General features: G+C 47.2%; 1 long non-coding RNA gene across 8 annotated transcripts in view; it reads right to left on the minus strand.

Moving 5' to 3' along the window:
• LOC125615368 overlaps positions 1–20,697 on the minus strand; it is an 85,616-nt gene that overhangs the window by 15,021 nt on the left and 49,898 nt on the right. The window contains exon 1 of one of the 8 annotated variants that reach the window (XR_007345983.1): positions 4,509–5,918. The exons of the other annotated variants lie outside the window; for them this stretch is intronic. This is a non-coding gene — a long non-coding RNA (uncharacterized LOC125615368). Of the gene's footprint in view, positions 1–4,508; positions 5,919–20,697 lie in introns of those variants that run through there. 8 annotated transcript variants of the gene reach the window in all.

The following is a 20,697-nucleotide window of genomic DNA, read 5'->3' on the forward strand; positions in this document are numbered from 1 at the left end:
GTGTGGAGAGGTACTGCCCCGAGAGGGGAGTTTCTATCTGGGGGGAAGTCAGTCTCCTCAGTTCAAAGAAAAGCATATTCCAAAAGGTGGAGGGGGGTTAATACACACAATACAGGCAGCATCTTGAACATCAGATATCCCCAGAAATGAAATGCTGATCTATGAGTAAAGAAATCAGAACCATATGGCTTCTCCTCCTTAATTGACATATGGGTTTTACAAAATAGAGAAAAACACACTTGGCAAAATGCATTTCAAATTTTACTCAAACCACAAAACTTTAAAAATATCTTAACATGTCTAATGAACCCAAAATGTGTCCTTGTTCACCCACATCAATCTAACACCGTTTTAGCAAACATCTTTACCTTCTACGTGCCAGGCGCGCTCACACAGACACATAAAAGCTGGGACGAGGAAGCACGTACATGCCGAGAACAGGGTCCTGAGCTGCGTTTGTGTGACAGGCCACCAGGCCTCAGAGGAGAAGGGAGAGAATGAATCTCAGACCCAGGGCAAAGGGTGGGTCTGAGAAGAGCTGCGAAGAGGAGGGGACCTTTCCATCAGGCCTTCCCTGGACTAGGAGCCTTCCAAGCAAGAAAGGTGGGGAGAAGGTTGGAAGCCACAAGGTTAGCAGGGACAAAGGCCTGAAGACCCAGGGAGGCCAGGGATCCGAGCTGCCCAGAAGACTGCAGCCCAAGGGCTGGAACCTGTGCAGGAGGACCCTGGCCAGAGACAGTCAGACACACTGGACAGTCAACACCACCCAGGGAACTGGCACTCAAATATCTCAAGAACGTGAGAGTCGCGGGAAATAAAAGGACAACTTTTTGACTATAAAATAATGTATACTTGTGACTTTTTTAAGTGCATCTTCAGTTTCCATCTCCCAGATAAATTTGACTTAAAGAAGAACCACTGCTTCCTATGTAACATTCTGGAACTTTCTACATGGCTATCAGAGGATGCGTGTGTTCATATTCTTAGAGGTAGAAACCTTATTGTACTTAATATTGTAGAGGAGGTTTAAGCAGAGCTGTGACATTAGCAGAGATGTACTTATGAAAAATCTCAAGCGCCTCCAAGGACACCTAACAAATGCTGTGCCCATGCGTGGATGGTACCACATGGCAGCGCAGGAGCGTCCAGTTGGGTTACGCCCCCTCCCTGCATGCTTCTGAGATCTTCCTCAGATCCAGACTTTTATGAAATGTCTTTTACTCTTTTTTTCCTACTGTGCTATTTACTTCCATTCATAGAGTAGCTTCAGTTCAATAAATGATGTGTTTGCCATCAGAACAATTTGATTCTCGTTCTAATTATAGCAACAAGCTGCTTCCCCTAAGCATATTATGGGTGTTTCATTATTTTAAATTGTTATCTTCCATATTAATTACAGAAACACTTGATCTTTTCTGATAAGCAGGCAGCTGCAAATTCCCTTTTTATGTCTCATTGTAATAGGTGAGTCATCAGGTAAGAATTAAATCAAATCCTAATAGGAGGCAAGAAAGAAGCACATTTAGGGTGCTTCTATTGCCAAGTGGAGGCACTGTCTCTACTTGGCAGGGACTTGCTGCTTTCCTGGGGCTGCCTGGCTCTGCCGCAGGCAGGTCACACCCTCAGCCACTCCTTGCTACTGACCAAGGTCTCCTAAGAGCTGCTCTGAGGAAAATGGATAATTTGTACCAGGAGCAGATCCGTCCTGCGGTGGGAAGGCAGAGAACTGACCCAGGAGGTAAGGCTGGTGGGACATGGTTCTGGGAAAGCCACTCCCTGCAAGGAGAGAGGCCAGAGGTTTACGTGACTCAGCTGAGATGTCACCGATTGTAATCAGAAGGGGACAGGTGGGGCCATCCTAAGTCAGCCCAGAGCCTGAACACGCTCAGACAGGTCTCAGGCCCTCCCTTCCCTTCGGAGGCCCACTCCCATGTCAAGGCTAACTTGGGGGCAGAGGCCACCTGATTCTCAAATAGTGCCTTCCATTTGGTGTGACCTTCCAAAGCTCAGGTGCTCAGCTGGGCCATCGCCCACCGCCCACTGCACATTGCATTTCTGTTCCATCTCGAGGTGGAAAGAAAGGCCGAGAGAAATTGTATGATGAGCACAGGATAAAAAAAAACCCACAACGTGAGAGGAGACAGAGATTAATAAAATAGAGGAAAACAAGATCACAGCAATGTGCGTTAGACAGCTCTTCATTGATGTTCAAGTTGAGTCAAAAATTTAGATCTGAGCTTCCCAGCAGGGAAAATGAAGCAGGAAACAGTCTGTTATAGGATCTAGGGAGGAAAAGTATATAACAAGTCACTCCAAAGAGTTCAAGTCTAGAATAATTTTCTCCAAGCTGGCCTCATAAAAAGATGCGAGAGCTGTAAGTGGAATTGACAGCCTCCCCCTGCAATTCCTCGAGGTAAGCCCTTTCCTGCAGTCCTAAGCCAGGCAGAGGTTAGAACAACAAGGGCATCAAAGGCCCTCCACGGGGACATGCCCCCAAGCCCCTGGTGGTCTGCATTGGTTTGACCTTGAATAAGGTTGGATGTGAAATGCTTCTGCCACAGAGAATGTGAAAAGAAACAAACAAACAAACAAAAACTCCCAGGAAGACTGAAATTAAGCATGCAGGGAACAGAAGAAGGGACCCTTAGTACAATATCAGTGTGTAAAAAGGAGGAAGGCTATGCAAATCTCTTCCCTGCATGATATTATCACGCCCACCCTCAGGTACCAGTGTAGCCCCGAGGCTCTGGTCAATTAAACTCTCGGCCAGGATGGAAGTGGCGGCATCTGCACCGTCCAATCTGGCAGCCACCTGTGGCGACCAAGCTCTTGCCACGTGGCCAGTGCAACAGGAGAACCAGGTTTCTAATTTTATTTTATTTTAACTCATAAGCATAAAGAGCCACATGGGGCGGGCTGACTCTGGACTCCGAGTTGTGATTCTCGGAGCTTCAGTTTTCCATCACTTCAGTGAAGAAATAAAAAATCTTCCTTTCATCTCCTGAAAGTTCCTGGAGCTATGCCTGCAAATGCAGCCAGCGCAAAAGTCTCGGCCACGCATGTGTGAACGTGGAGACACAGGTCTAAACGGCTGGACAGCAGAGCCAGAAGGAAGCGGCCTCAGGGGAGAGTTCATCCAAGAAGACTGTCCCTGTCTGTGCTTTCTGAACATCAGGAAGGCATTGACATTGGACATGTCAAACTTAGCTTTTAGTAGAGTTTAAGAACAACCTGGCGTACAGTTGTTTTCATGCCCCCCACCCCCGCCTTCATTCATTTCGTCTATGGACACCTACCAAGTGCCCACAGTACCCTGGCCTTGGGGGTCCCTCAGTCTGGATGGTGCTCCCCAGACCTGCCTTGCACCTGTTCCCAGCTCTCATCTCCAGGGAATGTCTGATCCAAGCCCCTGAGCCCACACCACTGGGCATTGCTGGAGTGGTCTTTCCACAGGCAGGCAGAAACTCCTTGACCAATCTTAGTTGAAGCTACAGCTGTCATCTCCTCATAAAACCTCGAGCCACGCTGAAGGGCGGTGTCTTGCAACACGTGCATATCAAAGGCATAAAAGATATGAAACACACCTAACAACCCAAGGGCGAGTCTGAGGCCTCTCAAGGGAAAACCCCACTTCATGCCATCTGCTGGATCCTCTCACAGGGGGTCGCTGGTCCACTCTTCCTGAGTCCCGACCTTCCTACAGAGCCGATGCTTAAAAGTGACACCTCAGACCTCAACAGCTCATTGCTCTCTGTGTAAGCCACACAGAGGCGCCTGATCACCCTTAGGAGACACTAGAAACTCTTCAAAGGTCATCCCCGGCCCTTCTTCCCCTAGCCTTGCCCTGGGATTCCAGATCTACCTGTCCGCTGCCTGCTCCCTGCTCCCGATCTCTGGTCTGCCTGCCTCTCGGGGCCCCTGGGCATGCCCCCACCCCTGCACTCTCCCTCTGATCCTTCTCTCTAGCCCTTCAGGCCCTGCCCAGCCCCACCTCATCTTCTCCAGTAAGCCCTGAGTCACAGGACCCATCCAGTCACGCTACCTGCAGTAGGAGCCCATGCAGAAGCCAGCACTTCTCCAGAAGCCCTGGTGTCATGCAGGACAGACCCCAGTTAAGGTGGCCACTGTTGTGTTTCCGTGTTTCAGATGGGGAAACTGAGGAGGAGGAGCTACAGGGAGGTCCCCAGGGCAGCACAGTTCAAAGTGTCAGAACTGTGGTCAGACGTCTGCAGAATGGAGTCAGAATTAGGTCTCCACGTCTCTCTGCTGCCAGGACCAGCCAACAACGGGCACAAAGAGATCCGTAGGTGACAGTGAGCCTGACCCTGACAGAAAAGATAAGAAGCTGAGGGGCCCCCTGGCCAGGCCTCTGGAGACCTGACTCAGAGCAGCTACATGGGACGAGTCACCTCATCACCGTGGACCCTCAGCCCCGAAGAGTGAGGAAGCTCAGCATCCTGCATGCCCCCAGCCCCAGCCCAGCCCACCAAGGGCTCTGCCATTCTAACCTGGTCCGTCCAGGGGGTGCTTCCTTTGGAAAGTCCCCCGATGCCCGACTTCCTCAGTGGCCTCTCCCAAGGCCTCAGAATCCCTTCGCTGCCCGTTCACATTCACATTCATGGAGCCTGTTTTGACGTCAACCCCATGCTTCTCCAAGACCTGTTTCATTGAGTCCCCCCCAAGACCAGGAGGTCAGTGCCATCATTCCCATTTGCAAAGGAACAGCAAGTCTCAAAAAGATTCATATCACGCAGCATGATTGTGGCAAAGTAAGGCTTCGATTCCATGCTGACCTTCTTATACCAAGGAGCAGGCGAGAGGCACAGCGGCCAGGGCACCGATGGCGACCAACAAATGAGGCCAGGAGGGACCGTGCCACCATTTTCCAGTTATTTATTTTCTTTTTGTGAGTTTTCCCATAAACCCGTGGTACTTCTTGCGGACACAGGGTGCAAAACACACGCAACTTTCCTCTCTTTAAAATGGGGACCATGCCCACCTTGTAGTGAAGCTGTCGGGTCACATCAGTTTACACCCATCTGGAAAAGTGAGCTCTGAGATTCTTGCCCGGTGCATGGTGAGGAAGAGGAACGGCCTCTGCTCTGCCAGTTCACATGGAGGAACGAGGTGGATCCTCAGTGTGCGTGAGGACAGCTCTCCCTGGCTCGGTTTCCTGGGCGAATCACTCCAGCACCACGTGGTCCCCAAGGAGCTTCTATCATTTCACAATGAAAACATAGATTTCATCTTTACTTGACATGAACCTCTGTGGCTTCCCGTATTGTTCGTGTAAGGTGGTCTTTCCTTGTACACCTCCATGTGCTCTCTTGTATTTTCCTTGAATCTCCCCTGGTTCCTGGCACATTTCACTTTCCTCTAAACTCTGCCGTGGGTGGTCAGTGCAGGTAAGGTTGCAAGGACCATCAGAGTCGGGGAGACAGCCTGGGGTGGTGGGGACTGGGGCAAACTGAAAGAGCGTGCTCTGTGGGTAGGACACAGCAACAGCGGGTGGTTTTCTCTGATTTCTGTATCTTCCTCCTTTTAAAGAAATTCAGGCGATAAAATCCTGTAAGTGAAACCTGAGCTGAGTATCTTGGCAACTAATTCAAATTTGATTTCATCGATAGATAGATAGACAAGAAAGAGCTAAAGAAAATTTGCCCATGAGTCAGAAATTTCTGCCTATGGCCTCTAGTGCCACACTGACAGCTGCCCTAATAGCCCTCCTCGCCTGGGCGACCCAGCTTGCCTACCTTCCCAGTCCGCACATTCATTTCCTGCCTCTGATTTGGCTGGAAGCTCCTTGTGGGCCACAGTGGTGCTGGAGTGGCTTGCACAGCCCACGCAGTGCTGCCCAGGAAACTGAGCCAGGGAGATCTGTCCTCACGCACGCTGAGGCATCAACCTCGTTCCTCCATGTGAACTGCCAGAGCCGAGGCCCTTCCTCTTCCTAACCACCCACCAGGCAAGAATCTTAGTACACACTTTTCGAGATGCATGTTATCTCATGTGACCCAACAGCTTCACTACAAGGTTGGCATGGTCCCCATTTTAAAGATAGAAAAATTGAGTGTTTTACACCCTGTGTCTGCATACAACGCTGTCTGCTTAACTCCAAAGAAGGCTGACATTTTCTCAAGGATTTTGTTTGAAAAGAAGTGTTAAATGGTTAAATGGCCTTTCAAAACACACAGGCAGAGAGAACAGCTCAGATGCTGTGCGGTGACTACAGCGCACCCTACGCGGCGCAGGAGACCGCTCACAGACAAAAGGTCGGAGATGACTGCTTAGGTACACAAGCAAAAGTCTCCCTTTAAAATGCTGAAAGGCAAATCAAATCCTCTTGGTATGATTCCAATTCAGAGACTCTTTAAAGAGAATTTTTCTACTAGCCAGGGCATGTTGAAGAAGTACACAGAGAACATGTGACAAACACCAGCCCAGCTGGTCAATTGAGGCCTGTCCCTCAAGAGGGCGTGAGTCAGGGTCACTGCAAGTCAAAGGGGTACACAGGAGCCTGCATGCTCCCCCAGCCTCGTGAGCCTCACCCAACCCCTAGGGGTCTCCGAGAACAGCCACTACAGAGCAGAGGTTGCTCCAGGGAACGATGGAGGAGTCCCAGGTCCTAACTCAACAGTCCTCTAATAGCTATGTGACTTTGCAACAGCTCTTTAGCCTCTCTGGACCTCTGTGTTATTACAGTGTGAATATGCCCTGGTAGGGTGCAGAGGGACCCCACTGTGTAAGTTATGTGTCCAACACTGAAGCTCTAAGAGTCGATTGAATTTTCCCTTATCTTGAGTTCTGACAGTGGCCTTATCCAGGTGGTCTTTTTGTTTTTTGAAATATTCTTCCTCCTAGATCCCCAGGATGGAAACCAGGGGCCCATCTTTTTGTTTTCTTATTTATAACTATTTTAATAAAACAATAATGGGAAACATGTCTAGGCACTTCCTATCTATTTATTCTATCAATCTTCACAGCACCTACAGAGCAGGTACCTCAGGGAGCCTGGGACAGGAAGTGAGCTGCCCAAGCCACGTGGCTAGGCTAGTAAGTATTAATCTGGGATTTGAACCCAGGTCCATGTGGCTTCATAGAAGGTGTTCTTTACTACTGTACCACACTTACCTAGGAATGTTTGGGAACTTCCAAAGCCACAGTGACAGCCCAGAGCAGCTAATTCATCATCTCTGGGCTGTACAGGTACCAGCATGTCCAGAAGCTCCCCTGGTGATCCCAATGTGCAGACAAGTTGGTGCCATCCTAAAAAGCCTGCCTCTGCCCCAGTGAGTGGGCACAAGCTCATTAGGTGGTAGGGAGCAATGAGACTTTGGGACAGCAGATCTCATTTTGCATGCTAGCTCTGCCCCTTACCACACTGCACTTCCAAGGACACCTAAGTCCACCTCCTAGACTGCCCCAGCTCCACTTTACTCTTCAAGCTCAGCAAACTTGAATCAATCACCCAATACTTCCAAGGCTTAGTTTTCTCTTCTTTAAAATGGATTTCTCATGCTTATCCAACAGGGTTCTTACAAAGAATCAACAAAGTATGAAGGTATCATTAACTGCTCCATGTAGAAAAGCATATGTTGACTCTAAATGACCACACACCTCCAGCAACCTCAGAGAAACACACACACACACACACACACACACACACACCACACCACCAGCATGAAGATGAATGTAATCTGATTTCTGTATTAAATATTAAATCTTCTCTAACAACTGCTTTTCATTTGCATTTTATAAAGGAATCATCAGAATCTCCCTTTCTGTTACTCCATAGATATTTGTCTTTATTTAAATGCAGAGAAAAGAAGGCCACATTGACTTAAGATGTTTTCCTGCCCAGAGTGACAAGAAGCAGCGAAGGTGTTTTCATAAATTTGAAGAATAAAAGTGTTTTCATTTTCTTGTTGCTATAATAACCTGCGAGAGAGAGAGAAATGAGAGTCTATTTTCTACCTGAAATTGCTTTCCTCAATCCCAGGCTCACTGTTCACACTTGTTGGCTATTATTGCAGGGTTGCTAATGAGCATTGACCCTCCACGAGCTCTTGGAGTTGGCATTCTTTTAAATACAATGGTGATGTCTCAAATTACAGGGAGGTTTCAAATAGGAGGATAATGTCTGCTTCACTGGGGTGGCACTGTTCATTAAAATTGTCTTTTTGCCTATATAGTTAATGGAATCACCCTCTTTCAGGTTTAATATTTTATTCTTTCAGCGTGCTAGAATATGGCTGCTCTTCATGATCATAGCTCTTTGGTCCCTCTAAATTGGTCACTTCATGATGAAGAATCCTCTTCTAAAAACTGCTTCAATGTGTTTTCCACTGTCAATCCTCAGCCTTGCAAGTCATTGGCTCTGTCTCTCAAGTTCCTCCGTTCCTGGCTGTCACCGAGCCTGACCTGCTGCACGGCACCGCCCTCCCTCTCTGCTGCCAGAGGGCTCTTCTCGGCACAGCCCCAACATGGACTGCTGGTTCTCCAATGTGCACAGGAAGCAGATGCCTGGGTCCTTCAGGGACCTGACTCTCCACCAGCTTCCGTGGGCTCCAGGAGTGGAACTGTCCCGCATTCTCTAGAATGACCTTCTCTCACTGGGGTGGCTTTGCCCATACTGGGAAAGGAAGGTCACACATTGTGGTTTCTTGGGCAGCTATTGTGCACTGCGGACTTCATAGGTCTCTACCTCTACATCCTTCTTCCTCCAACCCCACGCCCAGGCATCCCTTAAAGGGAAATGCAGCAACCCACTCAGCAAAGCCCCGATGCCTGGAGGAGTCATCAGCGTTCCTAGCTGCAGAGCCTGAGGAGGGGTTCTTTTGCAAGTGGCTCATGGTGGGAGAGCTCTCAAGTGAAACCTGTGAGGAAAGTGACCAGCAAGATGGTGTAGGAGGACATGAGATTCCAGCCGAAGTCCAGTCCTTACCCGGCCCTGTGGGAGCCCTGAAGCAGGGGCTGTCCTGCCTGGAAATCAGAGCCCAGGCTTTTATGCTCCCTATCACAAAGTCCTTGGCTCACAGGTGGGGGGAATACAACTTCCTGGGTGTCATGGGGCTAGGCAGCTCCATCTGTGTCCTGTAGAAGTATGAAGCTATGAGCCATCAGCAGCCAGCACCTAATGACAGCTCAGAGATGGCTACACCAGTTGGGTAGAAGTGATCTGGGGACCAGTGCAAACTGTGTTTCAATTATTTGTAGGTGTTTGTATGTGTGTGTACCTTTCTTTTCTGTGGATCCCTTCTAGTAGCCTGTTACACTCTTGTAGCTAGTGAATGCATCTTTTTCAAATTAAATTCTGAGACTTAGGCCAGTATTTGCCGTATAGGAGGGTCATGGTATTGTTTGGAACATATGAGTATTTTGTTTTCAATGAACAGCCTATGCTCATTAAAGAGTGGCTCTAGGTTTGGAGAATTTAATAAGCTACCAGATATAGTTATAAGCTTCCAAAGGCTTGCTGTCAACTCAGGGAGATGGAGATCCTCAAGCTAAAATCTGTAATTGTCCATCTTCACAAGATCAGGTTCAAAGAATGGAGCACACAGTACTGAGCACCAACTCTGTGTGAGTGCAGTGTAAGCACTTGTCTCTTGGAACATGAGCAAAAATTAGTGTATCTTTAACCAGACTGTTGATGAGCAGATACTCAGTCTTACCCACTGCCCTGACTTCTAGAGGAGAAAGATCCCTGCATGCTAAATCACATCAAGTGTTCTCCTCTGAGGTAAAGAACTTGTAAATCAGACAAGAAAGAGAAAAATATAGAAAATTCTAGAAAGACAAATGATCCATATAATACAGAGCAGAGAGAGTCGGCAGAGGGAGAGAGAGAGAAGCAAGCTATGTGGGCTGGGTTTGGAATTGCAAGCAGAGGAGAAAAAATGTTGAGAATAAGCTATTGGGGAATTTTAAGTGCAATCATGATGGGAAAATTAGAATTGTGGATATTTGATATGTATTAAGTATGTAGTCTTCAGATTTCTTTGATATTTTTAAGAAGATAAATAAAATGGGAAGTGCTTTCAGCTATGTTTTAGTTGCTGGCATGTGTATGTTTGAATGCAGCCCAGGGCAAGAACATACCATGAAATCCTGGGAGTTTCTGGTTGTGCACACTATATCCAATGGCTATGGCCTGAATGTGTGTCCTTAAATTGGTGTTGAAACTTAATCAACAGAGTGATAGTGTTAGGATGTGGGCCTTTGGAAATGATGAAGACATGAGGTGGGGGGCTCTCTTGGATGGGATCAGTGTCCTTCTAAAAGAGGCTCCAGAGAGCTGCCCTGCCCTTCCACACAGCAAGAAAATGCCGTCTATCAACCAGGAAATAGGCCTTCACCAGACACCAAGTCTGCCATGTCCTTGACCTGGGTCTTCCAGATCCTTCCAGAACTGTGAGAAGTAAATTCCTGCTGTTTATAAGCCATTCAATCCCAGGTATTTGATTATAACAGCCCAAATGGACTAGGGCACTCTACGGTTATTAAACTCATTTTAATGATAAAATGACCGAGACTCCTAACGTCATCCACGTGGTAACTGTCAATTTCAAAATTCAGCACCAACTTTGTCAGACTCCAGATCCATACTCTGGTCATCTTACTACACAACATCTCTGACAGAGAAAAAAATCAAAGGTCAGGTTTCCAACTCCATGGAAATGTCCTGGAGAAAAACCAAGATGAAGCTTGTGTCCAGCATCTACAGATTCGGCTTCAGGTGGTCCAGAGCAGAAAGAGTTCTCTGTGGCTTATACAAATGGAAAGGCCGCATCAGAGGAAATCGAGCTTCAGATGGGCTCCAAGGCTATGATCAGTTCCTCCATACTGGTTCTCACTTTGGAGACTTCTAGGTCATCTTGCTAAACAGCAAAATGGACACAGGGCTTGAAGGAAAGAAAACACATTACCCCACTATTTCAGGTAAAACTATTTAAGTTATTTTTATCGACTCAAACTAGATTGACGATTTTCTATGGAAAAATCATTTCATACTAAGAATTGCTGAGATTTCTCACTTGCCTTGCATGACTCCAAGTAGCTGGTGAGATGGCAGGGTGTCACTCTTCTGTCTTTGGTTTTGAAGTTGCATTGATAGTGCCATCAAGATGTCATTCAGAGGACCAAAATGGAGCAGCACCTTGCCTTCCCTCACCTTCCCGTTGGTGGTGACTCTGCCCACCTGTTTCAACAGTGTGGCATTGCGTCAAGAGCTGGATTGTACTTGCAAAACTAAAGTTTTTCGCTCTTCAGTTGCAAGAAAAGCCCGAAGCCTTACAGAATGGTAAAATGGCTAAATTTGGAGTCAGATTCTGAAAGTCACCCACTGTGTGACACTAGGCTTGCAGCCCCGGTTCCTCCTCTTAACGTTAAGAATGACTCACCCAGCCTTTCCATCCACTTCTTGGGGTGGTTAAAAAGATGAAATTAAACAGTGGATAAAAGCAGAGCTTCCTATACTCTGCACGGACTCTGTAAATGGTGATTATTAATTGTGTCTTGGTTTAGAACATAGTGTGGTTGCCCAATGCTTAAATATCCAGCACCTAAAGAACCCAGAGGAGACGTATTTGTAGTCAAGATGTTTTCTTCCTCTAGTGTGAGTTGTCAATTGTTCTCCTCTGATGTTTCAGTTAATAAGGTGTGTGGGGTTTTTAAAATTTAATAAGTTTAAGTCTTTGGAAAGAATAATAGCAGAAAAACATGGATCATATCATGAAAGAAACAGTGGTCGGGATGAAGTGGCTAACTAGACAGGTTCCACGGCACTGATGGGTCCATTGTTGAGGCTGCATTTTTTCCCACTTTAGATAATCTTCACCGATTCTCGTGTTCCTCTCGGGCCTTCGTGTCTTTCGCGCACTGTGTCACACATTCTTTTCTGACACTTCCCTTCATGCTCCATGGTGTGATGGTGAAGTACCGTGATTCTTGTTGAGAGGGATTAGGAAATCTGTGGCTCATGCCACGCGAGAGTTCCTTGGGAATCCTACAAAACTGGGGGTGATTTCCCAGGTTCCCCAAGGTAGGAAACGGGGTCAACCGTGCTGCTTCTTGCTTGCTCTTCACCCCTCAGTGCCTCCAGATCCTTCTTCCTGCTGTCCCAGCCCCAAGGTAAATCCTCCCCTGCCATGAGTGCTTGTCCCAGTACCAGGACATCTGGCTTCCAGCCTGACCATTCGCTCCCTCTGGTAGCCCCAGCCAGGTGTTCTTCAGGATCCCAGAAAGACTTCCACCCTCACCAACTTGGAGTTACCAGGGACCACATTCATTCTTCACCTGAAACAACTGGAGGGAAGAAAGGCATTATAGATATAAAATATCTTGGAACACATTGACATGAGTCACAAAAGCAGGAATCCCTGAAACATAGGCATAAAACGAACCTCACAATTTCCCCAGCGTATTGCCTAGAGTTCTCGGAATTGGAGGAACTGAGGTAAGACCCTGTGGGTTCCCTGAGGTCATGGAGCTGGGTGGTGAGGGAGGAAGGAGTGGTAGAGTCTGCAGGGAAAAGAAGCAGAGAGGAAAGGACCACAGAGAGAAGGCCTCCCAACGGGCTGCTCACTGCATCCACATGAGGAAACACCCAGGACTGTGCCCTGAAAGGAAGAGAGGGGAGTCCTGAGCTCTCCACGAGTCGGAGCCTCAGCAGAATGGAGAGCCCATCATTCACAGAGCCTCAGGAGAATACTGAGAGCAATGCCCCCCTATAGTAGGGGGAAGTTGGCTCTAGACCAAACAGTGCTCCCCTCCCTCTCACAGAGCCTGAGAGCAAGGCTCCAAAAACTCAAGAGTGTTTTCTTGCAACTCAAACAGGTCCTAGAAGAAACTTCAAGAATCGTTCTTCAAATACAAAAACATCTAGCATTCAGTGAGTGTAACTTCACAAGGTCGGGCCCCCAGTAAAAACCACCAGGCATCCAAATAAGCAGGAAAATGGAACAAGAAGCATGATCCATGGACTAACATGGAAATTACAAACACAACAGAATCAGCAGACACAAGTTAAGTAAAGAAATAGAAGATATTACAAAGGGGCCAACTCAAACTTCTAGAGATGAAAACTATAACGTCTAAACTGAAAAATGCAGGGACTGGTATAAGTGAAATACTAGTTGTTGCAGAAGGCCTGGTACTAAATTTGAACTCAAAGTAAAAGATAGTTGTCAAAATAAAAGAGAATGAGTAGATAGGTAAAAAAGAGAACCCAGCACCTGTGAGGTGTGGAATTTAGTCAGCCTAACATACTAACTGGAGTGGAAAAAAGGAAGAGCGGTCACACTGGTTCTCTGTCACTTCAGGAGCAAAACTGCCAGTCTTAGCAGCCTAAGGCAATCATCATTTCTCCTTCAGGTTCCGAGAGTAAGAAATCTTGTGCTTCATCACTAATTTGGACTCATTCATGCAGCTGTGAGGTTGCATTCAAGCTGGTGGTGCAGGCCGTACATTTCTTAAAGCTCTATCCGGGGAGAATTTGCTTGAAGCTCAGTTGTGTAGTTGTCAGCTAGCCTCAGCCCCTCTCCATGGGGGCCTTTCCTCAAGCTACTTGAGCATCCTCACAACATGGCTCCTCCCAGAGCCATGAGGAGAGAGGAGAGAGAAAACAAAGTGAAAACCACAACATTGTTTTATGAATTGAAGTTGGCGACAACATGTCATCACACCTGCCATATTTTGTCATGTTAACTTAGCATGATAGAAGGTGAGAAAAGACAATAGGGTATAAACAACAAGAGGCAGAGATCATGGAGACCATGTCAGAAGCTTCTATTACAAGGAGACAAAAGAAAAAAAAAATAGTTGAAGAAAAATAGCTGAGAAAGGTTCATATTTGATGAAAACTATAAATCCACTGATGGAGAAAGCTCAGTGAAACCCAAGCACAATAAATGTGGTTTTTGGATCAGTGGCTTTATAGTTCTCATCAAAGCCCCATGAACCAGTTATAAAGGAAAAAAATCTTAAAAGCAACCAAGGTATTCCATTCCATGCTGCTAGCATGGCTAAAATTTAAAAGGCTGATAATATCAAGTATTGCAGAAAATGAGAAATAACCACCCATACATAGCTGATGGAACTGGGAAATGCAAAAGTTTGACAGTTTCTTACACAGTTAGATGCTGTCATCTTTTTTTTTTTTTTTGAGAGAGAGAGATGAGAGAGAGAAAGAACTTTTTTAATATTTATTTTTTAGTTTTCGGCAGACACAACATCTTTGTTTGTATGTGGTGCTGAGGATCGAACCCGGGCCGCACGCATGCCAGGCGAGCGCGCTACCGCTTGAGCCACATCCCCAGCCCAAATACATGCCTCTTAATCAACTCTATTGCTAAGACACAATACCAATGAATGGGTACAATATAAAGGAAAGAGGTTAATTTCAGCCCAGGGTTCTGGTCTGAGGCCAAGGGGTGGGACCTGGTGGTGACCTTCTGGCTGGAGGAGTCCTAAGGCAGCACAGGCAGCCCATGGTGAGAGACCCTGAGCACTCAAGAGACCTATCCACGTGGCCTTTGTTGTTTTTAATTTTATATTCTGGGGATTCAACCCAAGTCTCATTCACATGTGCTAGGCAAGAATTTTGCCCTGAACTACACTCGAGCCCTCAAAGTGACATAAAATAGACTCCATCTCAAACTAACCTACTAGCTCATTAAATGGGTGACTGGATTATCCGTTCACGATGGCAGAGTCCTAATCACCTTTCAAAGGTCCTATTGGTCCCATTTGCTCATACTTTATAATAGGAGTGAAATCTCAGTGTGAGTTTGGAGGGGCCAACCATCCTCAGCATAGCGCTTGCCTCTCATGTGCTCCCCAGGATGAAGGCTTCACTCAGGGGGAAGGAAAGCATGGGTGTAAGTTAAAACTCAGACCCCATGTTCACAACAGCTTGACTGTCACCGATGAAAACACCCCCAGCAGCTGTCACCTCCCCTAGGTGAGTGGAGAGACACATTGCCATCTGTCCACACAGCAGAATACCACCCTCAGCTGTTGGAAGGACTCGATTTTGCTGGTCCACTCACCAGTATGGAAGGACCTCAAATTAAATATGCCAAGTGCAGGCAGAGAGACACAAAGGAGCAAACTAATCTAACTGTGACAGGAAATACATCAGCGGTGGCTTGTGCTGGAGCTGGCGAGGAAGAAGAGACATGGAGAGTTTGTGGGAAAACTTTGGGGAATTACAGATATGACCGTTATTCTGATTGTAGTGACAGTTTCAGGAAAGATGTGAAAACTCACTGAAGTGTGCACCTGAAAAATGGGCAGTTTAATTGCATGTCAATTAAAGATCAATACATTTGTTTAGAAGACAACATGGCCCTAGGTCTGGTCTGTTGGAGGCTTCCTGGCACCGAGGGAGGTCATGGGCTGCTCTGTCTCTCCACGACCTCCCTGTCTGAAGCTCAGTCACACATCGGGTAGTGCAGGCTGCTACCGCTCTCATTCCAGCCTTGTTTGTGGCTCCCTCTTGGGCTTCTCCTTGCTCTGCCCTCACCCCTCCACGCCACTCACCGGCACACCAGCTCCTAGTTCCCTCACAGAACAATCCCAGGTCCTCTTCCCCATGCCATGCTCTTCACAGAGTGGCTCATACCCATACCTCTGCCTTCCTGCCTCCAGCCCCATACTGGTCCCATGCCACCCCACGGGGGCCCACTGAGAGTCAGACTTGTGTGTGGCCATCATCAACAGTCGCCTCAGTAGTGCTGGAAGTGGTACCCTTTACAACCCCATGGTGCTTAGCACCGTCTTGGTTACACACTTGAACTGATGGATGATTTTTGAATAGTAAATGAAAAGGAGAATTCACCAAGAATATGCCCTAGCCCAGGAACCTCAAGGCCGTGACGAGAGGCTCCTGCTTCGCTCCTTGCAGAGAACCTGCTAGAATGCCCTGCGTAAGGCCTACAGTTCCCCTCACAAGGAGCACAGGTCAAGTCCCTCTAGACAGGCTCAATCCTCATTTAGGGAGGAGGTGTAGAAAGAGAGAGAGAAGGCAAGGGAGGCAGGATCTGTCTTCCCCAGGCAGCTTGAGGCCCACCATGCTTCCTGATCACCCAAGCAGCTGTCAGGTTAGAAGGATGCGGTTTGTGTTCCAAAAGTCTATTTTTGGCACACTGGTGGAGTGAAGGTTATGCTCATGTGATTAATAGCAAAACTTTAAACTGATGCACAAAAACCTATGCTGCTGCCTTCTTCCTGATAGGAAAAAATGGGAAATGTCGAGGGCGTCTTACCCAAGGAAACCAGGCTGCTGGTTCCCCTTCCCTTTCCTCCAAAGCCGACTCTAAACTGAGCTTCAGGACAGAAACATCTTTGTAAACTATTCAGCAGCTGATGTCTACCCCGCTCCCCGCGTCACTCTGTTACTCAGAGTTTGAATAATGAGGAAGGAAAGGAGAAACAACCTGTCCCGGAGCCGGAGCCTCGTGCCAAACCCCGCCTTGTCTTACCTTGCTGTCTGCACTCTGCTGCAGCTGACTCGGTCACTGAGCCCGAGGAAGACAGGACTGGGCAGCAGGGGCCTCTAGCTGCTGCACCTGGTTCCAGGCCACAGGGCGGGAGAAGGGAGAGGGACAGGGCCACAAAGGCAGGAAGAAGATGGTCTTGCATAGCAAGGACTGGTGGCTCATGGTGCCTCCCAAGCCCAGAGCCACCCAGAGCCACCAGCTCCTCTACCAAAGAAAGGGAAGCTTGGAAGTTAGGAGTCACAGTGAATGCCAGGTCCCCAGAAAGCTGTACTTAGGAACTCAGACTAGACTCAAGCAGGAGATGAGCAGTTTTGTTTTCTACAGAAAGGTGGGCAGGAGAACTTCAAAAAAAAATATTATTATGATAACTATGAAACATACACACAAATAGAGAGGAAAGTATGAAAATTCTCACTCATCATTCATCACTTAATTTCAACAGTGATTGGAATTTTATCTATTTTTTTTTTCTTTTTTAATTAGAGAGAAAGAGGCAAATATGTGGATAGGAATCATGGGCATCAGGAGACTGGAGTAAAACGGCTGAAACTTCCTGCACTTTGCCTCATTGGCTGTACAGTCCAAGTTCACTTCTTATTCCTCAACATCAGAGTCAAAGTCCACTCCCAGCACAGTCCTGTCCAAAACTAAGAAGGAGTTGAGAGCCAGGTGGCCCATGTTCAGGAACTGGTGCATCTCTGCCATGATTACCGTATTCACATGGGACGGGGAGTCTCCTATAGGAATCAAAGCCCAGAAGGGAGACAGGTGATTGTCACTCAGGCCAAGTGGGGCAGAGGCCTGAGTGTGACACCTATGGGATTCCCTTGGTATACTCTCTTGGACACTAGTAATTACTGGCAGGAAGACTCAAAGTCACACACAGTGCAGATAAAGCAGGTGCATTTCTAAGGGTGGGGGAAGGCAAGATGGTGAGGGATTGGTCTTTTCTTATTCCGACCCATTTGTTTTCCATCTCTGCAGTCCTCAGAGTGTTTCAGGGCTGAAACTCCAAAACATGCACTGTCCAAGCTAACAGTTCTCCACAGGGGCAATTTCACTCTCCAGGAGAAGGTTGGCAATGGCCAGAGAACTTTTGGGTTGTCATAATGAGGGTGGTGGGAGGGAGGAGCCCTGGCATCTAGGGAGTAGTGGTCAGCGATGATGCTGAGATCCTGAAACACTTGGACAGCCCTATCACCACCCCCAGGAAGAAGTTACCAAGCCTCGTGTGTTATTAGTACTGAGGTTGTAAAAGCCCCGTACTTGCCCAAAAGGACCAAGCCTCGGTGGGCTAAGACAGAATTGAGCAGCATCCTGAATTAGCAGCTTGCACACCTTTCTCCCAGTTCCTCTCTCCATATCTGAGATGCGGTGACTTCCTCCCGGGTGTGTCTGCTAAATCAGAGATAGTGGCTCCTTGACAAGCAACCTCTATTGTGACTGCTCATTGACGGATGTAGTTTTGATGTCCTCAATAATAACGCTCAAATTCTATTTAGAAGATGCTGATGAGCCAGAGCCTGTCAAAACACAAATCATGACTCGAGAGCCCAGTGTGGACCCCAAGAGAAGGAGTGTGGAGTCGGTTACAAGCAAATGGACTCTTGACAGGAAAATGAGAAAAACAGGTTTAAACCCTGGATTCTCAAGCATGGAATTCTTGACATTTGAGGCCAGGTGGCTCTTTGATGTTGTAAGGGGATGTGTGACCATTGCCCACTAAAGGCACATCCCAAGATGTGCCAATAGACATTGCCCTGTGTCCCTGAGGTGGGGAGTAAGGGACAAGACAGTCTACAGTAGAGAGGTGCTGATTTGACCACTGATGGCAAATAGAGTCGTATGCCACTGTCCCCCCACAGCCATTTCATGACACACCCCCACCCCTCACAAATCATGGCCCTGTCTCTATCCTCGAATTTACTTTTCTACAGTTTTTTAAAATATCTTTTGCTTTTCAGTCAAGTCTCCTTGTTTTTCTGAATTCTGGACTCTCCCAGGCCTGGTGCCCACCATTCTGCTGGTTCACCTTGATAATCCTTCTAAGGCAAGGGATGTCATTAGCTGTTTTCTTGGAGTTTCCTGAATTTCCCTCCTGTTTATTAAAATGCGGGGTTTTTTTTTCCATGATGGAAGTGGTAGTCATTATTTTTCAATATTAATGTTATTGTTTTTCTGAAGCTTCTGTTGTTCCGTAATTCAAGGACCCCTTGTCGAATCCCATATGTAGCATGTTTATTAGATGTAATATTTTATCTCTTGGACTCAGTGCCTGACATTATCATTTCCTTCTTATTTCAATAAAAATGATCTCCCTCCTTGCGGTTCTGACAGGAGCTAATGGTTTTCTTTATCAAGAGAGAAAGTGAGAGTGGGACCTTGCTAAAAGACAGAATGAACTGTATATGTATTTGCGACTTAATTCGATTCATAGCATAAACTCCAATCTTAATAAAGTAACTTCCATAACGTTAGCTATAACAACAGCAAAAACAGCCCTGGAGGAAGTCTGGAGGGCTCCGGATTCTCTGGATTTGCAGGTGGGGGGTGTGAAAACAGCACCCAAGCCCAGCCTGTGGAAAGAGGGGACCCGCTACACAGGTGCAATTGCTTTTTGGACTTCTCTCCTTCTTCCTGTCTTTTTTTTTTTTGGTGTGTATGGGGTAAGGGAATATTTCTGTGGATGCAGTTTAATCAAGGACTGGTAGAATCTAGTGCAGCTGTATCCAATAGAAGCTCGATATTACTTGTTTGATGAGAATTCCTCTCTGCATGAAAATTCCAGGAGGATTCTGCCCAGCTTTGTAGATTTATTAAGAGGAAAAATAGCATATTCAGTGCACAATTAGGTCATGAGCATTCTTGGAAGGAGCTAGGAGTTTCATGGCAAATGCCAGACAATTGTGAACATAAAGGCATTAAAGAATCACTGTGTGTACATGTATCCAATTATCATGCTGCACAAATATGTACAAATATGTGTATAAATTAAAAATAGAAGTATTTTTTTAAGTGTTATGTGGATAACGTGCTCAGATGAAGATGTAGGAGAAGCTTAGAAACCACACCTATGATCTTTAATGCTGCCTCCTTGAGAATGAGGAGCTGACTTCCCTCTCAGGACCCACCGGGAGAGCCCCAGTCCTGGGAGTGTTGGGTCACTCCACAGGGAGTGGCAGAGCCCCCTTCTCAGAGCAGATTGAGAGAGACACCCAGGTTGTGGACTCTCATGGGTCATGCCTCCAGGGGCTCACGGAGCTCCCTTCTCAGAGTAGCCTCAGCGTGTGGATTCTTGGCTTAGGGACTTTCGTGAGTTATGTCTCTAGGGATGCCTGGGTTTCCCTTCTCCTCAGCAGCCTGAGAGAGACACTTGGTGTGGGGACCCTCGTGGGCCACATCTCTAAGGGTGCCTGGGGCTCCCTTCAACTCAGAGTGGCCTGAGGGAGACGCCTGGTGCGGGCACCCTCTTGGGTCATGTCTCTAGGGACGCCCGGGGTTCTGTTCTCCTCAGAGCAGCCTCAGATCATGAACATTTGAAATAAAATCAGAATTTGTTAAAGGGCAGATGACAGCCAGCCTTGAGCCCTGATGATCCCAGGATCCCATCCAGTGGGAGAACTCTAAGATCTCATCTAGGAGCCAACATGACATCCAGTCATCATGTCTCCATAGACTTCTCTTGGAGTGACAGTTTCTATGAACTTCCTTCTTCTGATGACCTTGACAGCATTGAGGACGACTTGTCAGCTTTGGGCAGACACAACATCTTTGTTTGTATGTGGTGCTGAGGATCGAACCCGGTCCGCACGCATGCCAGGCGAGCGCGCTACCGCTTGAGCCACATCCCCAGCCCCCCCCAAAAATTGAACTTTATAAAGTCCATGTTATTGGTATTTTTTTTCAGTCAGTTGGTATTTGGTATTGTGAGTTAAATCTCATCAGCAAGGACTGGCGAAGTAGCTCAGTATTAAAAAGTTTGTACAGAGGAAGGAAGATGGCGGCGAGGGGAGTGCATTGCCCCCGTGTGCCGCTTCACTGTATGGGAGTATGACAAGTCAGGACGGCTAAAGGATATCTTGTTAGGAATTTCCAGCAATAGTGGGGTGCTCCGGAAACTGGAGGAAGGATTTCCATCGCACGAGGATCGGCTACGGGGACTCAAACGCGAGAGGTTTGTCGCACGGAGGGTAAC

The sequence above is a fragment of the Marmota marmota genome, unplaced genomic scaffold (genome assembly GCF_001458135.2).
Source record: "Marmota marmota marmota unplaced genomic scaffold, marMar, whole genome shotgun sequence".
NCBI classification, from domain to species: Eukaryota; Metazoa; Chordata; class Mammalia; order Rodentia; family Sciuridae; genus Marmota; species Marmota marmota.